Source organism: Mesoplodon densirostris, chromosome 13 (assembly GCF_025265405.1).
Source record: "Mesoplodon densirostris isolate mMesDen1 chromosome 13, mMesDen1 primary haplotype, whole genome shotgun sequence".
In the NCBI taxonomy this organism is placed as follows: Eukaryota; Metazoa; Chordata; class Mammalia; order Artiodactyla; family Ziphiidae; genus Mesoplodon; species Mesoplodon densirostris.
This window is the reverse complement of record NC_082673.1, coordinates 66,439,016-66,456,820: the sequence shown is the minus strand read 5'-3', so window position 1 is coordinate 66,456,820 and position 17,805 is coordinate 66,439,016. Positions and strand designations below refer to the sequence as shown.

The window sequence follows — 17,805 nt, the reverse complement described above, 5'->3', positions numbered from 1 at the left end:
ACCCAGGCCCCCTCTGCAGTGAAAGCACAGAGTGTTAACCACTGGACTGCCAGGGAATTCCGACATGTTGATGTGATAACATTTTGGATATGTTGAGTTGAATAAAATATATTTTAAAATTAAGTTAATCTGTTTCTTTTTATTTTTAAAATGTTGCTGCTAGAAGGTTTAAAAGTACATTTGTAGCTGATTATTTTTATTGGACAGTACTGGCCTAGACCATTCAAGTTTTAACTTTCATGATCAAATGAGCATGTAAGAAATTATGATAATATGAGGGGAAAATGCATAAGAATACATAGTTTGCTAACCATTCTACTACGTAGTATCATTTTCCTAGTGTTAGCGTCCATTTCTGCCCTATAGGAACCTTCTGCTTCCCCCAGACAGGTTCTTCCAAACCTTCCTTCCTACGCCTTTCCTACAGTGCTCTTTCCTCTGTATCTTTCTGCTCACAGTATTCCCTTTGTCTGAGATGCCTCCCCTGCCTCATCTTCACCACAGTCTTCAAGATCTAACTCAAAAACATTCCTTCTTCATAGTGGTTTTCCCCAACTGCAAGTGGCCTCTTCCACTTCTGAGCTCTTTAGCACCTAATCTGTACTGGCCTTTCTCAAAGTGTGCTTCTTCGACACTGGGACTGCCAGAGTTATGTTTTTTAAGAAAAAAAGTTCCATGGTTAAATGAATTAGGGAAATACTGACTTAAACGAAGTCAAATTGGTCTGTTTATTGTAGGACTTCTCAGGGCCCTTAATAGCTTAATCTGTACTGGGAATTTTTAAAGAGCCATTTGGTATATAGCATTTCCCAGTCCTTTTTGACAGTGGAGTATATATTTTTTTCACCAAGCATTTTATAGGACTGAGTTACTGAGTAACACACTTTGAAAAATAATGCATATAACACTAATCAGCACATATTCTATTGGGGCTTTTTTTTTTCCTCTTGATTCTAGCCATTATATAAATCATATGCCTTTACTTAAATTTTCAAAATTTAGTTGTTGTTTCCTAACATACACTGTATGTGATTCATCGAAGCCAGAAATAATCTTAGTTAGTGCTTTGTAAAATTACTAAATTACCTGTTGATTTAGTTTAATATATCAAGTGATCATACCTCATTTGTATTAATTAGCCCTGTTAATGGTAAGAGCGATACTAATTGGACATTCCAGTGAACTAAACCTTATAGTCCTTACTTGGCACAATACTTGCACAATACTTTCAAATTTAAACTCTAATTTGTGGTAGAAGTGCAGGACATTCTAACCTGCTGAGTGTGGAAAAGCATCAGCAACACTAAACAAAGCCAATAAATATCTCTGGTATTTCTTTGAGGTCAAAAGGGGTACAATCTCTGGAGAATATGAGCTGGGAGTCAAATCGAAGACTAGAAAATGAGAGTAAAAAAGAGAACTTTAAGTAAAAAATGAACTAGGGAGAAGGAAAGCCAAAGATGAATAATAAAGTACCACCAGAAGTATTTTAATTGTGATGTAAAAAGCACCTCCATCAGACACCAGTTTGCCATGTGTTAATGATAACTCTTTTTTTTTTCAAAAATATGCACTCAGTGGCCAAATTCAAAAGCCTAATTGATTCGTTACTATTATACACACGTGCATTGACTAATCAAAATTAGAATATTTAAGCCAGTCATAAGGGTTAAACAGGATACCTAAGAAATGTCACGTTAGGTGTGATCCAGAGACTATTCTATCCCATTCTATCTTTTATTGTCCCTATCTCTGCCCTTTATGTCTTTGTTTTATTCATATATATTTATGAACTTGACCTCCCCACCCCCAGATAGAATATGAATGAAGGAGACTGAGAAAAGACTCTGTTTTCTGCCTGTTTGTATTTCTAGTGCCTGGCATAATTCATTTATATTTGTAGACTCCCAGACAGTGGTGTTAAATATCATACTGAAGAAGAGAGTAGCTGCTTTCTTGATTTCCACCTAAAAACTCAAGAGTGTATCTCAATATCCAAGTTTTCATTAATAATCCATGATAAATGTCATCCATGACTTTTCTATATTGCATATGTTGTTTTTTTAATTAATTTATTTATTTTTGGCTGCGTTGCTGCTCATGGGCTTTCTTTATTTGCAGCGACCGGGGGCTACTGTTTGTCTCAGTGCGCGGGCTTCTCATTGCGGTGGCTTCTCATGTTGGAGCACGGGCTCTAGGCACGCGGGCTTCAGTAGTTGTGGCTCGCGGGCTTAAGTTGCTCTGTGGCATGTGGGATCTTCCCAGACCAGGGCTCAAACCCGTGTCCCCTGCATTGGCAGGCGCAATCTTAACCACTGCTGCCACCAGGGAAGTCCCGATATTGCATATGTTTTAATCAACTGATCAATAAGTGTGTATTTACAATCTGTTTACTATGTTTGGGGACAGGTACTTTGGGAGGGTAAAAAGAAAGTAAAATACATACTTCTTTTGCCTTCAGGATTGAGAAGGAAAGACAAACAGATAATTAGACAACAAATGGAGAATTGGTGCTAAATTCTGTGAAACACATACTTCAGAAAATGGGAAATGAAAGCAGGCTGGGATACAAAGGAAGTTTGCAAAGTAAAGTCAACTTTGAAGGCTATTAAAGCCAAGGGCATGATTTACACAATGTCTGGTAGAGACCAGAGGGCCCAAGAAGATTTTTTTTTTTTTTTTTTTTTTTTTTTGCGGTATGCGGGCCTCTCACTGTTGTGGCCTCCCCCGTTGCGGAGCACAGGCTCCGGACGCGCAGGCTCAGCGGCCATGGCTCACGGGCCCAGCCGCTCCGCGGCATATGGGATCCTCCCAGACCGGGGCACGAACCCGTATCCCCTGCATCGGCAGGCGGACTCTCAACCACTTGCGCCACCAGGGAGGCCCCCAAGAAGATTTTTGAGGAGAGGATTTACAAGATAAATCCTATACTAATGTGCTAATGAATCCTGTTCTAGAGTCGTATATAGATTAGATTCACATATAGATAGAGTTGGGGAGAGGCTGCCTAAGGAATACCACGCCAGAGACTGTTGGCTTTAACATAAATTGGAAGGATGAGTGTCTCTCTAGGGCAGTGGCCATGGGATTTAACCAGGAACAGCTTTTAAGAGGAGGACAGACAGGACTTGGTTACTGATGGGAAACAGGAGATTAAAAAATGTGGGTGGAATGGTCCAAAATGACCCCAGGGTTTTGAGCACAGATTAAAAAATAATAATAGCTAATGTTTTTGAACATTTTGCTCTGTGCCAGACAGTGCTTTGTGTGGATTTTCCAGAGTTTCATGATGTGGTTATTCATGTAAGTACTAATGCTTCTCCCATTTTATAAATGAGGAAACAAAAATTCATTGAAAGAATGTAATTTGTCGAACGTCACAGCCGAGCGGAAATTGTAATCCAGGCAGCCTAGATCCAAATACCATGCTCTTAATTTCTGTGCTTTTTTTCTGTCTCACACCCTAAAGAAATGAGGGTGACAGTGGTAAACTTGGGATGAGAAGCTAATTTGGGTTTGGGACAACAGTATTTCCAAGTAGACATCTCCAGGTGAGATTTGGAGATGAAAGACCTCAGCTTGGACAAACTGGAGATCTAAATTTTACAGTAAGGATTACAACGAAATCAAAAGTTCTGAGGAGAAGAGCATACAGCCGAGGTACCAAAGATTGCAATTATTCCGTAGGTATTACTTCTTGGAGGTAATGACTTTTTAAGCAGGCATATTGGTATTTCATGTTATATGACCCTAGACCAGTGGTCTATCACATACCTCTATTATAACAAAACTTCTGAGCATATACCCTTGGTATATGTAACTTATTCTCCATTGTTTTCGCTTAGTAAGGTAGCTGATGAAGAGTTCATACTGGAGGAAGAGTCAACTGTATGATTTTCTGGTTGCTTGTCCTTGCACTACCAGCACGAACTTCAGGCTGCAGTTCTTTGGCAGAGGACCTTTGAAAGCCATTTCTCCATTCTGTTGAGTTAAAACTATTCTATATTATCCGGGCTCATGTAAAACACACTCTGTTACAATGCACTGTGCGTGAAAGAAGGGCACCATGGTCTAAACCCGCATTATGGATCTCTCATTCTCACTGCATTTACATCGGTGGTACCAGACATCTGATTTAGGAGCTAAATTATGGCACTGGTTTCATTCCATATATTAAATATATTTTTATTTGCAAATAATAAATATTTGTAAATATTTTTTAATGTACAAATTGTCACTTAAGCATTTCCTTTCCACACTCAGTAGTTTAACTGTTCTCTACCCCAACCAGGGAACTTCTCTGCCCTTCAAAGACAACTGACTTTGTCTTGACTTTCTCAGGAGTCAGGAGGTGCTACCTCAGTACTCGTATTCCAGTATGTGCTGAGTGGACAAGTCTGAGATCACTGTGTCTGTACACTTGATGGTGTACACACTTCTGTCCAAAACCCACTCAGCTGTTCCCTTTCTGGATTTGAATCCTTGTAGATTTAGTTTCCTCATGCAATGTCCTCACCCCTGTTGTACCATTTTAGGTTTCCTTTTTATTTTTTTTTTTACTTCAGCTTCAACTTTCTCCTGTTTTTCTTATGGTTCTTGGGATATGATATGGAGAATTTCATAGCATTTACAGAGTAAGCTACTTTCGATTTGTACGTGGACAGGTCTATGTTCTCTGTATGCTTCCAGAATTTCCTTTCTGTATATTTCTTAACAAAGGAGTTCATATCTTTCCAGCCTCCACCCACTATGGAATGAGGACCTCCCTTTTATATGTCAAAAGTAAAAGTAGTATCTGAGTCAGAATATATACCCAATAAACATTTGCTTAGTGAGAAATAATTTGGAGATTAGAGTCAAATGGTAATGTCAAAAATATTTATGGGGCCTCCCTGGTGGCGCAGTGGTTAAGAGTCCGCCTGCCGATGCAGGGGATACGGGTTCGTGCCCCGGTCTGGGAGGATCCCATATGCCGCGGAGCAGCTGGGCCCGTGAGCCATGGCCGCTGGGCCTGCGCATCCGGAGCCTGTGCTCCGCAACGGGAGAGGCCACAACAGTGAGAGGCCCACATACCGCAAAAAGAAAAAAAAAAAAATATATATTTATGAATCCTTGTCAAGTGAGTAGAAAATAGTGGTAATTAATGTGTCTTATTTATATTTATCTAGGTTATTAATTAATTAATAACCTATATTAATTCCTATATTTTCCTGTTATTAATTCCTATATTTTCATGTTAAATCACTTTATTGCTTTCTTTAACCTTGAATTAAAGGTTTTCTTTTGCTTGAACAGATAATACTCTTACAAACAAACAAACCGGCCACGCTAGACTTGGAAATATATTCTCATTTGAGCCCTAGAAAATAAACCTTAACACTGAAAAACGGTGAGTGTGAATATTAAAATATCAGACAACAGCTGGGAACCCCAGTTGGATTTTTTGAGATAAGACACGATACTAACAGAGCCAAGTACACAGTCCAGAAAGTTGGTGATACACTCATCTTTCCAACAGATATAAATAATGAGGTAGATGTTAAAATAACTTGGAACTTCTCACTATCATGCTGATGGAACCCATTCATTATAACTGTAAATGGGGGAAAAATATGAAAGAATTTACAGGTAACTGTGGACCAGCTTCCTTCCTAGCCTAACAAGAAAAAGGGCTTTTACGTTTGGATCTGGAAACAAAAAATATGGTGCTGGTTTTATTTTAAATTTCAAATCAATGTGGAAAAATGTCTTTCTCTATATTTCTTATGAAATAAATGAAGCCAAATGGATACTGCCAGAAGACGGTTCAGAATTCCATATATTTTAGTCATTTCATGAGAACTATTTGGCTAATTGACTAATTGGCTGCTTGATTCATAAACATTCAGGCTGATATAGAAGCAAAACTATTTTCTTGTCCTTTTCCATGTAGCACTTATATTTTCACATGAAAAATGCACTTAGATCTTATCAATATAATTTTTAAAAAACTGACTTTGAGAAACAGCTTTACTAAAACACCCACCTCTGTTTCTAAAGCTAATTAATAGTAAATATATATGTTCCCTTTCTCATACTGACAGGTCACTACTAGGACCCACAGAAGATCTATAAGATTTAGAAGAGAGAATAATTGCTAAGTGAAAAACAGGAGTAGAAGGGAAGAGCAGAATGGCTCTTTGTGTGGGGAGGTTAAAAAATGGCAGGTGGAGGTGAAGAGCTCTTATGCATCTGGTGATGGGGTTGTGGTTGGTAAAACTTATTGTTCTCTGTGTACAAAGGAACAAATTCAATATGGGCCACTGTGAAACACAGTGCTGCCTTTGTTGACATCGTGGGCTCCTCATTGAAAAAGGACAATGTAAATAAACACATAGGCAATGAAATGCATCAAAGAGCTGTCAGTTTTTAAAGTCTCTACCCCGTTACACTGGAGAACCTCAAACTGGCAATCATGACTAGAAGTTGTATCCGTGTCGGGACAAACAAAAGGCAGCAGATTGTCAAGTTGTGTGTTATTGCCTACACAACGGCCAAACTGGAAATTCCCTTGGCTAATTTTCTCTCATTGCCCAAGTGGAAGTCCATCATGGAGTAGACTTGGGCAAGACTACTTTGCTGAAAGTACACATAAGGCATCATTGTGTACACATCATTGAGAAAGTTGTCAAGCATGATCTAATGTTCACTGTTCGGTAAACCCAGTACTTTTCCATCCTTATTAACAGGTCTGAAAACACAAGTGCTTGGTGACCATGAAATGATATACATTCTATGTGGGTAAGACTCCTTTGCCAAATGTTAAGTTATTGAGTTTAAAGGAGACCAAGCAGGTGAATACAAGGTTTGAAGAAAATATAATTCTTGACACAGTCTCAGAGCTTGGAGTGGAGATGTAAATAACAAGCATATTGGTTTAATGGGTATTAACTCTACTCTCCAAATGGAGAAGTCCCTGACCTGCTCAAGCAGGAAATGCCCTTCTGAGTTTCAATACCTTCATCTTAGTCACCATTTAGAGAGCTAGCAGCTTTGAACACCTGTAAAACACTGGCTTTGTTGACCTTTTTGCCACACTTACCTCTCTTTATAACATATCAAACAGCCCCCATTTGTCTTTATGAATTAAAAACTTTAGCAGAGTTCTCACTTCGGCAGCACATATACTAAAATTGGAACGATACAGAGAAGATTAGCATGGCCTGTGTGCAAGGATGACACACAAATTCGTGAAGCGTTCCATATTTTTGAGGCGATGTGGGGATATATGCATATGTATAGCTGACTCACTTTGTTATAAAGCAGAAACTAACACACCATTGTAAACCAATTATACCCCAATAAAGATGTTAAAAAAAAACTTTAGCAGATTTTGTGAAAGACTGCTTAACAACACTGAAGAAAGCAGATGGAATGCACTGGTTAGAGCATAAAAACAGGGCAGACCAGCCCTCCTTCATAGATTCCCTGTGTGAGAGCCTCTGTTTAAAAGCATGGTCACTGAGAAAATCATAAGTTCAGGCCTACAAGTGAGAATCCAGTGCTACCTGAAGATGTTAACTAGCAAAATTTGTCCTACACCTCTACTCATCGTTGAGATGTTAGACTACTCTCCAAATGGCATTGTCTTCCACTCAGTGACTTATTGGTGAATGCAGAAAGAAACCCCAAGCTGGTATCCTTCAGAAGGATCAGACAAAATGGGGGATAGTGTTGTGATGAAATATTTTAGGGAAAGAGTCCTCCTTTATAACAATGTTATTTAAAACTGTGTGTGGGGGGGGCTTCCCTGGTGGCACAGTGGTTGAGAGTCCGCCTGCCAATGCAGGGTACGCGGGTTTGTGCCCTGGTCCGGGAAGATCCCACATGCCGCGGAGCGGCTGGGCTCGTGAGCCATGGCCGCTGAGCCTGCGCGTCCGGAGCCTGTGCTCCGCAACGGGAGAGACCACAACGGTGAGAGGCCCAAGTACTGCAAAAAAAAAAACAAAGAAAACTGTGTGTGTCACATTTTGGGGATATTCATAAAGAAGATGCATGCCAGTGTTTAAAATTATTGGATATAAATATAGGCCCAACCATGAGCATGCCTTAAAAGCATATGCAGTCAAAGAACTTGAAATGTTTATTAATGCTTTCGAAGGGCTGCTGCAATAAAATCACGTGGCTGCTTCCCAGTTGGCCAGAGAATGGGACTGCTCACAGGTTTCAGGTTGAAAAGCCTCCCACAGCTCCCTAGGCAAGAAGTTTGGCAGTGGTGCTGAAAAACTACAAAGACATATTCCCCAATATTTATCATATGATTTGTATTCTGCAGTCATTTCCAGTTTCAATGGCAACAGTGGAAAGGAACGGATGAAGTCAGGTTACAGGAATAGAATGCTTGAGGCAGGGCTTGAATATCTAATGCACACTTCTATGGAAGGCCCAATGCCAGGAGTATATAACCGCAGACGTGCTGTCAAACTTTTCTTACTACAACTCACCAGAACAAACAAATCAGCCTTTGGCAAAAAAAAGACCATCAGAAAACCTCAGTTTTGAAGGAGAACCATCTTCCTTCTGACAAAAAAGAAACAGCATTTTGTGCTCAAACCCCCTCTGTAAATCACCATTATCTCTGCCTATGTTTGGAAAGTATGGACAAGTGACTAGTCTGCAGTAAAGTGTAATAATAGAGCAAAATAAAATGAAGTGAGTACATTTCCTACCATTAAGCATTGTTGTGTGTCCATTTAGTTTGTAATGTTTATAGAAATAACAGCACTCTGTAGAAAAGGAATCCAAAGGATTCAACCAAAGGGAAAAAAAAGACTTGCTTCATTTTCACTTGACCATATTTCTTAATTATAAAGAAAAAAAAATACAGCATATGTCATATATTAATAAGTAGCATTCTTTTGTCATATTTATTTTTCTGTATTTTCATTCTTGCTTTCTTAAAATATAGCTTAAAGATAGAAATTGAAGTATTAATATTAAACAGATCATGTCATTATCCTGTAAATGTTAAAATGATCATATTTTATTTTGTTATTTAAAAGTTGCCCAAAAGGATGCAGCATGGCTTAAATATTTGGGTGGAGTTCTTCATCCTACCTTTATTCTGCATGGCCATATAACAGTCTAAACCCTACTTAGGACCCCCTGCAAGGGCACAGAATGAAATTAAAAATCACACCTATTACTGCTACCAAGGCAAACTATTTAAATTTCTCTTAATATTTACTGGAGTTCTTGGTACATAGCCAAGAAAGGCTCAGTGAATATTTGTTGAATAAATAAAATCACTTATTTATAAAACGTGTGGAATTCACAGGATAGGATTTACAGCCGTAAAAGTATAACTTTGTACGGCAATTCTTAGGTGAAAGTACAGAAACTGCCTAATTATTATTTGCTTTGGTTCCATTGTATTTAGTGATGAATAATTTTCTTATTTTAAAACAATATTTTTCAGATATCCATTATTGCGTAATTAAAGGCCAAAAATGAAAACTAGAAGGTTCTTAGGTCTATGTTTATTCTCCATTTGCAATATTTCAATATAGTCCTTTTCTATGGAAATACTTCTGAATTTAGAACTCTGTGGAGAGAAATACTGACATCAGCACAGGCAGGAAAAAAATAGTAATTTATATACAAAAAAAACCCAGTTGTTTACCATGGGAGACATAAGCACACTGGTCTTAACAAATTCACACTTCTATATTTAGTAACTGAAGCATTAGGAAATCGGCTGCTCTCAAGTGTATTTTAAAAGCGTTTGTAATGTGGAGTTTTCTAATATTCTCTTCCCAAGTAACGATTATATTAAAAATCTTGCCGAGTTTCAAAATAGATCTGCTAAAATCTTATATTTATTTGAAAAGGTTGCATTTTACTGAGTTTATTATAACAATAAAAATATAGCAATGCAACCATATGAATATTTAAAAATACAAACGCCACTGTCTTTTAAAAAAAATCCTAATCTAGAATTGTTTTCTGTTTTAATAATAAAAGTCAAATAAGTGGTAGGGGAAAACAAAAGGAAAAACTATAAGAAAGAATCATGGGAGTACATTTGCAAAGAGAATTCTTTTAATTCTCCCCTAAGAGAAGTGAGTTCATTAAAGTAATGAAGCTAAGCCTAATATTTTATAATAAATAAGATGAAATGTATTTTCTATGGCAGAAGCTTTCCAAGTTATACCAGTTTGGAAGTCAGTATTTCACTTGATCACTAAAAAATTCTTTTGAATTGCTCTTCAATTCATATAACAAACCCAAAAGTTAACACAGCTTCTATGTTTACCATATCTTTAATATGGCTTTATCTTGCCATAATACTATACACCCATATAGTTCCAGCAGAAAGCATTTCAAGACCAGAAATCATTCTCTTCTATTTCACACTCAAGGCTGGAGTAAATTGCATGCCTCTAACAAATCAGATTTTCCAGTGAATACATCTGGAGGGCAATAGGAACAGGATGGTGGTGGTGGGAGGTAGAGGTTTGAGATTGGGAAGTGTTGTAAACAGAAGGAAAACCATTGGTGAAAGTCAAAGTTAGAATGCAATCATTAGATCATGCGAGATCTTGTAAGCCATAAGTTAGTGTATGAACTTGATCTTGAGGGCGACTGTGAGCATAGAAGGGTTTCAGCTGGGGCCAGGGTAGGGGATGATCAGATCTGCACTTTAAAGACATCATTCTGGCTATGGTTTAAAAATGTACCGAAGGGACAAGTCTGTGTGCAGGGTTAGAAATCCAGGCAGCAGGAAATGGTAGAAAAATGAACACATTTTAAAGATAATTAAGAGGTAGAACAGATATGAGTTAGGTTCCAGTTTGCTGTAAAGGTGACAGAGAGAGAAGAGTGGACAGTGTCACCCAGCTTCCTGAGTCCGCACGAGGATGGCATTTATTAACTTAAGGAACACCGGAAAAAGATCAGCTTTTAGAGGAAGTATGATGAATTCGATTGGAATATAGTGAGTTTTGGACCCTGAGATATCCAGTTGGATTACGGGATAGTTATGGAATAAAGATTTATAGAATTTATGGAAGTTCTGAGTATAAACAGTAATTGAAACAACTGAAAAGAAAGATATTACCCAGGGAGGGAAGGTAGGGTGAAAACATAAGAAGGTCAGGTCTAGGCTGAGGAACACCAACATTTAAGAAATGGCCTAGGGCCTCCCTGGTGGCGCAGTGGTTGGGAGTCCGCCTGCCGATGCAGGGGATACGGGTTCGTGCCCCGGTCTGGGAGGATCCCATATGCCGCGGAGCGGCTGGGCCCGTGAGCCATGGCCGCTGGGCCTGCGCGTCCGGAGCCTGTGCTCCGCAACGGGAGAGGCCACAACAGTGAGAGGCCCGCATACCGCAAAAAGAAAAAAAAAAGAAATGGCCTAAAAGGATACTGGGTCAGTGGGAAAACACAGGAGGGCTGTGTCACAGAACGAAATTTGGTTTCAAAAATGTGGGAGTGTTTATCTATGCCAAAGACTGATGAGAGATCAAGGTTAAGATAAAAACTAGCCATTAGATTTAACCACATGGAAGTAATTTTTACTTTGGGCAAGAGCTGTTTGGTAAAATGGTGGGTATAGGTGCATGAGTGGAGTGGGTTGGGTGAAGGGGCAGGGAATGAGAGACCCAGGAATACAGACTCTTTTTTAGAAGTTCTATGAGGAATGGGGAGAAGCAACTGGGTAGCAGTAGAAAGACACAAGAGTTCAGAGAGTAACTTATATCCTTGGGAAAGGTTTCAGCATGTTTAAATGCTGATGTGAAGTGTCTGATAGAAAAGTAGGTTAAAGTTATCTAAAAAAAGTATAATAGCTAATAATAACAGCTAACACTCACTGAATGCTCGATATATACTAGGCACTCTTCCAAGTTCTTCATGCTTAGTAACTCCTTTGATGCTCACAGGTAGGTACTGTGATTATTCCATTTTTCAGCTAAGGAAATAGAAACCTGTTGGGATAACTTTGCTTAAGAGGTGGAAAAGAGTGGGATCCAAAGCCCAGATAAAGGAATTACCCTTGTACAAAAGAGGGACAACTTCCATTCTATAGGACCGGACATGGAAAGGATGGGATGGAGGTAGGTGAATTTATAGGTTTGGAGGCAGGAGACAGAGAATTCTCTTAATAGCTTCTATTTTGTCAGTCAGGAGAGAAGGGCATCTGCACTGAGATGAGGTGGTAGGCTGGTAGGTTTGAAATACAAAGAAGGTGTCAAATAGACCCTATAAAGAATAGGAGAGAATTTGTGTTAACTAGGGAGCATAAAATGATTGCAGGCAGCCCTGAAACCCCACTGCAGTCAGAGGGCCAGTGCTAGCCATGTCATTCATTTTCAGGGTTGTGTGGTTTCCCCATGCTCAGTTTCAGGCCAGAGGCGAGGTAATGCTGTTAAGACTATCCAAGAAGCATCCAGAAGTCTTGGTGTTTAGTCAACCATGGAGATCTAGAAGACCTCGGAGGTAAACCAAATGGGTCAGGGGTATGGATAGGGCAGGGGAAGACTAAGGCGTATAGATCCGTTTGATGGGCACTTACTAGAACCTTCTTTAGAAGTAGAGGATAATCATACTTAATTAATCAGGTAGACAGGGAATGGGTGGTGCCCAAAGATAAAAAGTAAGAAAAGTAGACCTTGGTGAAGGGGTATATGGGAGCTCTGCACCTTCTGCTTAGTTTTTCTGTAAACCTAAAACTGCTAAAAATAATAATAATAAAGTCTATTAATTTCAAAAATACACCTTGGAATATATAAGGTAGGGACTATCTGAATATGACTGCCTATGACTTATCTTGCTTGTCTACAGTGGCTTGGCAGGTAAATAGAAGAAAGGAGCTTTGGACTATTGTCTTTCGGACCACAAAGCACATGCGCATCATCCTATACCCACTGAATATTGATGCTATTCATTGGTGTTCAGTTCTGTGTAACCTTAAACTATGAAAGTTTTCTGAAAGTGCTGAAAGTTTCAATAAAGGCACTACTAAGGTCTGTTATGAAAACTTTGTTGCAAACCAAAGAAACTACCTGCAGAAGAGAAACTTACTAATGAGCCAACAGGTGGCAGTATAACATGGTGTTCTTGAATTTTTTAATAATAGAGCTAATTAACAATTAGGTCAGCAGAAGTCTCTCAAAGTGGAGATAAGGGGGAGGGGGAAGGAGGACAAGGGGAGGGAGGGGAAGGGAGTGGAAAGAAGAAGAGAGGAGAGATCAAGAGAAAGGAATTCTGAAGGAGCCAACATTATCATAGTATCTATTCATCCCTCAAAATTTATCTCAAAACTCACCCCTGGAAATCTCAGACTCCAGTCTAATTCGGATGCTGGCAAGTCGTGGTGTTAACACAATGAATAGTGTAACAGCTGATGGCCATACCCATATCTTTATTAATTAGACTGTGAGATACTTGAGGACAGGAAACACTGTTCATCTTCGAATGCTCTCGAAGCAGTGTCTAAGCCAGTGTCTGACTCAGGAACAAAACAACATGGATGGATGAACGAATGTATGAATGAATGAATGATAGGTATCTGGCCATTTTTCATGCCATCTACTCTAACCTTATCCATCTACCTTTGGGAAGAAAAGTTCTGTCAACTTCTTTTCTAATGAGAAATCATTTCTCACATTATATCAAGTCATCTGGGGAAAATTTATTGTTTCCCTTTAATGACAGTTAAAATAAAAATCTTTAGGATGAGGAGAATGCAAAACAAGCAAGCAGGTAGCAACAGTAGTGGTTGGAATGGTTTGATCCTGAGGGAGAGAGGATATCTATTAAGCTCCAATCATGTGCCAGACATAAATGATAGACTTTGCATGTATTCTTGTCTGATATCAACAAGAGTAGCATGAACTGATTACTGTTATTAGGCCCATTTTATATGTGAGAAAATGAGGATCAGAGAAGTTAATTTGCCCAGAGACATTAACTGGTGCGACCTGACCTTTCTTCTTTCCTTCCCTCCTCCCTTGCTTCTTTTTTTTAACTAACATGTACTTATCACCTGCTGAGTCCTAGAGGGGCTAAACAACTTTTCTAAGGCAAAGAAGGAGTCAAATCAGGGCCTTCGGGACTTGAGAATCCATGTCCTTTATTAAACTACATGTTTCCATCACAGATCTCTTTGCAAACTTTGGGAACTTCATCTCACTTTCCTGCTCTCCCTTGAATTAACTTCACATTATGGCAAGCCAGAAGCTGGGATTTTGAATAGAAAGGGACACAGTTGTTTTTCTACCAACTTCTGAATTGAGGTCATTTCTCCAGTCTGGAATTTGCTAATTCTCCCCCACCGGCAGCTCTTCCTGAAACTTTTGGCCAGTGCAGTTGACACCAGAGACCTGGGAAGCCATCCTTGTGCTCTGAGCTTCCAGCAGCAACCCGAGCTGTTTGTCAGCGAGCTGAGAGCCTCGTATCTCAGATTAGTGTGCAATCAGAAGACAAACAGAAGGTGAGTAACTTCATGGGAGAACAGTGGGTATGTATGCTAGCCATCCAGAAACAGCCAGATGAGATGGCATCAAAGGCCTAAAATGCCATATGTCACTTAGAATCGTATTCTCATTTTAATAGTGCTATTTTGATGCACAGTAGATAAGCCTGAAAGTAAGTACACGAAAATGCTAACAGAAGGCATATGGATAATTGATGTTAGGGCAATGAGATGATGAGTAATATTTTTCTTTTAATTGCCAAAATTTTGACGATGTGGTTTTAGTACCTTTAAAAAGAAAAATATTAAAGTTATCTTTTTTAAAAGCATTTTTTCTCTCTGATGAAACAGCATTCTAGAAATAACTAGAAAGGACACATGGGCAGATGAAACAACATGAGCCAGATTCCCAAATTCTGGATTTATCTTCCTACAGATTTTTCTGCTGTGGATTTGAGAGGAGCTACAACTACATAGCAAGGGCTAAGTTTAATCAGTAGGTCACAAGATTTCTGGTAATAAAGGAAAATGGTTCATAGGAATGGCCTAGGAGGTGTAAATAAAGCAGAAATCAAGTCTCCTGAGCTCCACAACTGCAGAGGTAATACCTCCACCCGCCACCGGCAGTGCAGCTGTCTGGTGCTTCCAGGTTTCCCCTGGCTTCTGTAGCTGCCATCATAGCAGTTGGCCCCGAGGGGCGCTCTGCCCCATTTTGCAATACTGCTCTTGTCCGTCCAGTAGACAATCTCAAAATCCTCCTTTCTCCCCAATCTTTTAGCAAAAATAAAGGTAGAATTATTGTTAAAAATTTGAAAGCCATGTTTACTAGAAAACTGAAGGGAAAAGAAATGCAAATTGATGGAAATAAATCATATAATGGAGAACAGATTCTTTTATCTTTATGTAGCTCAAATCTAGCTGCAGATCTGCTCCCTGAGAACCCAGCTTATAAATTTTTTTCTGAGGCCAGACTGTGGGATGCTGAGTGAATCCCTCAGAGCCTCTAACCTGAGGTACCTGTTCTATCCCTGCCAAGTCTGAGGAGAAGCCCAGCCTTCACTCCTCATCCCTCTAGGAGGCTAGCTACCCCACTAGGTTCAGGTAGCTTTCAAAGGCCCTGTCCTTCTCATACCTTCTGGTCTCTTGGTCTCCTGGGAAAGGAAGGTGCTTTTCTCTCAGGTCCAGAATTCAGCCTCTGGATGTAGGCCTTCCTATGTTGACCTTACAGATAACTAACTTCCTTTGCCTTTTCTGTAAGTCTGTAGATCCACACATCTCCCTGTCTTGTCCCATCATTTGAATCATCTCATTAGATTAATGTCAAGGCTTGGTCTCTCCTATCTGGATGGCAACCTTTACACTCATACTTTACAGAGCATCTTGATGTTAAGCATTCCAATCTACTGTCCCAAGAAGTAAACACCGACTTGTCCATCCATGTTTCCCCAGTTTGCTCAATACAATCACCATACCTGTGTCTTTGGCTAATATCTTCCCCTATTCTCACAAATGGACAAAAGGCCACAAACAGCAGACGGCTTCGGGGAGGATTACCTCATGTCCGCTCCCCATTAGGCAAGCCGAAGACTGTATCCTTACCATCCTTCAGAGACCCCAACCCCCAACCTCTACCTCCTCACCTGGACTCTCCCTTCATTCCTGTTCTTCGTCTGAGAGAGATCTCTGACTGAAAACTCATTGGCAGAGCAGAGATAATTGACACACTCTGAACCCAACAAAGGTTCAAGCCAGCCTTGCCTCAGTTACCCACCCTCCTGTCTGCCTCAGGTACTCTCTGGACCCCCTCCTCAAGGAGTGATCCTGCAGAATTCTACCCATTACAGTTTTACAACATCAAAATCCCTTAAGCATATAGTAACAACAACAACACATACAAGGAGAGGAGAGTGGATCACTCACACATGCTCTTACGGGAAAACGGGCAGCTCTCTCCTTGGTAGAAAAATATGGGTCTCCACCCCACCACACACACACACACAAATCCCAGGATGCCCCAGAATGCAGTTTCTTTTCTTCATGACGTGTTGGAAAGCACGTCAGCTGCTCCTCGTTGCCGTGAGGATCACCCAACATCGGGTCACTGAGACAGACGGCAGCACTGGCTTGCCGGCTGATAGGATTAGGAGCTGGGGCTTTGTCAGCCCTGACTGAGACTGGGAGAGACCCCAGCAGACACAGGTGAGCTGAGAGGAAGAGCGGATGTGGGAGACGGGCAGGTGTCTTGGTTAAATGGTGCAGACCTTTTCTCTTCGGCAGTGCCTTTGTGTTGTCTTTTCTGTGAAGTTTGCAGTCTGGGGGGTTCCTATCAAGAAAAACCTGTCCTTTATGACTTATCTGGTTTCAGGGATTGACAACATATGCCTCACAGGATTTTTGTGAAGCTCAAATAAGATTATACAGGTGAAAGGGCTCTGAAAATATAAAGTTGTGTGCAAACAAAAGGTATGAATCAATTACAAATTTCACATAGGCAAAGAATCAAATAATTTTCCCCAAATTTGGGGCCATAATATCATAAAAACATCCCTTTTCTCCCAACCTACGATACCCTATCTCCCCTGTTCTTCCCAGGTCTGGGCAGGGGTATTATTTATACTCTTGAAGGGTTCCAGCCTTCTGAATTAGTTATTTTCTAAAAAAATCAGCATTACATTCATTTCTAGAGGAAAAACCATAGAATTACAAAACCAGAGAATATTTTAAAGCAGATAAAAGATGACTATAATATACTGTATTAGATTATATCTCTTTGATGGTATAATGCAAACATTGTAAGACACTTAATGACGTGAGAAACACTTGAATGAAATTAAAGGCAAGATAGATATTAGCATTTGTAAAACTTGCCTTTTAGAACAGCATAAGAACAGGCTTGGGTTCCAAAAGTACAGAGCTAAAAGGCGTTTGAACACTAAATCATCAACCTTTCCCTCAGCAGGTTGCTATGGTGACAACAGGGCTACAGCATTGCCTCTCACTGCCTGCACTTCTGCAGTAAAGGCTTTCACTTAACACATGTTGGATTTTTTTAAGGCACACACCCCATCATCAAATACAAAGAAATATTGGAGGCAGCTTTATCTGAGTCATTTTCTAAACAGAAGTTGTGTCTATGTTCTTTATCCTGTACTGATGGGCCCCTTAGGGGGTTAGAAAATTCACTCATTCATGCATTCATTCATTTGACTGTTATATATTGAGTGTCTACTGTGTCAGGACCTGTACTAGGCACTGCCTACATCCCTGGTGAAGACAGACAAATAAGCAGGGGATTCTGATACAAGATCATAACAGCTCTCCTGGGGTGAATTAAATACAGGTGTCCTGGAAGT

The 17,805-nt window shown here is 39.8% G+C and overlaps 1 non-coding gene across 1 annotated transcript; it reads left to right on the top strand.

The window, feature by feature from the left end:
- Positions 1 to 7,142: 7,142 nt before the first annotated feature.
- On the top strand, positions 7,143 to 7,249 carry LOC132501105 (U6 spliceosomal RNA). Its single transcript, XR_009534145.1, has one exon. It is a non-coding gene; the product is annotated as a U6 spliceosomal RNA (small nuclear RNA).
- The last annotated feature ends 10,556 nt before the right edge of the window (positions 7,250 to 17,805 follow it).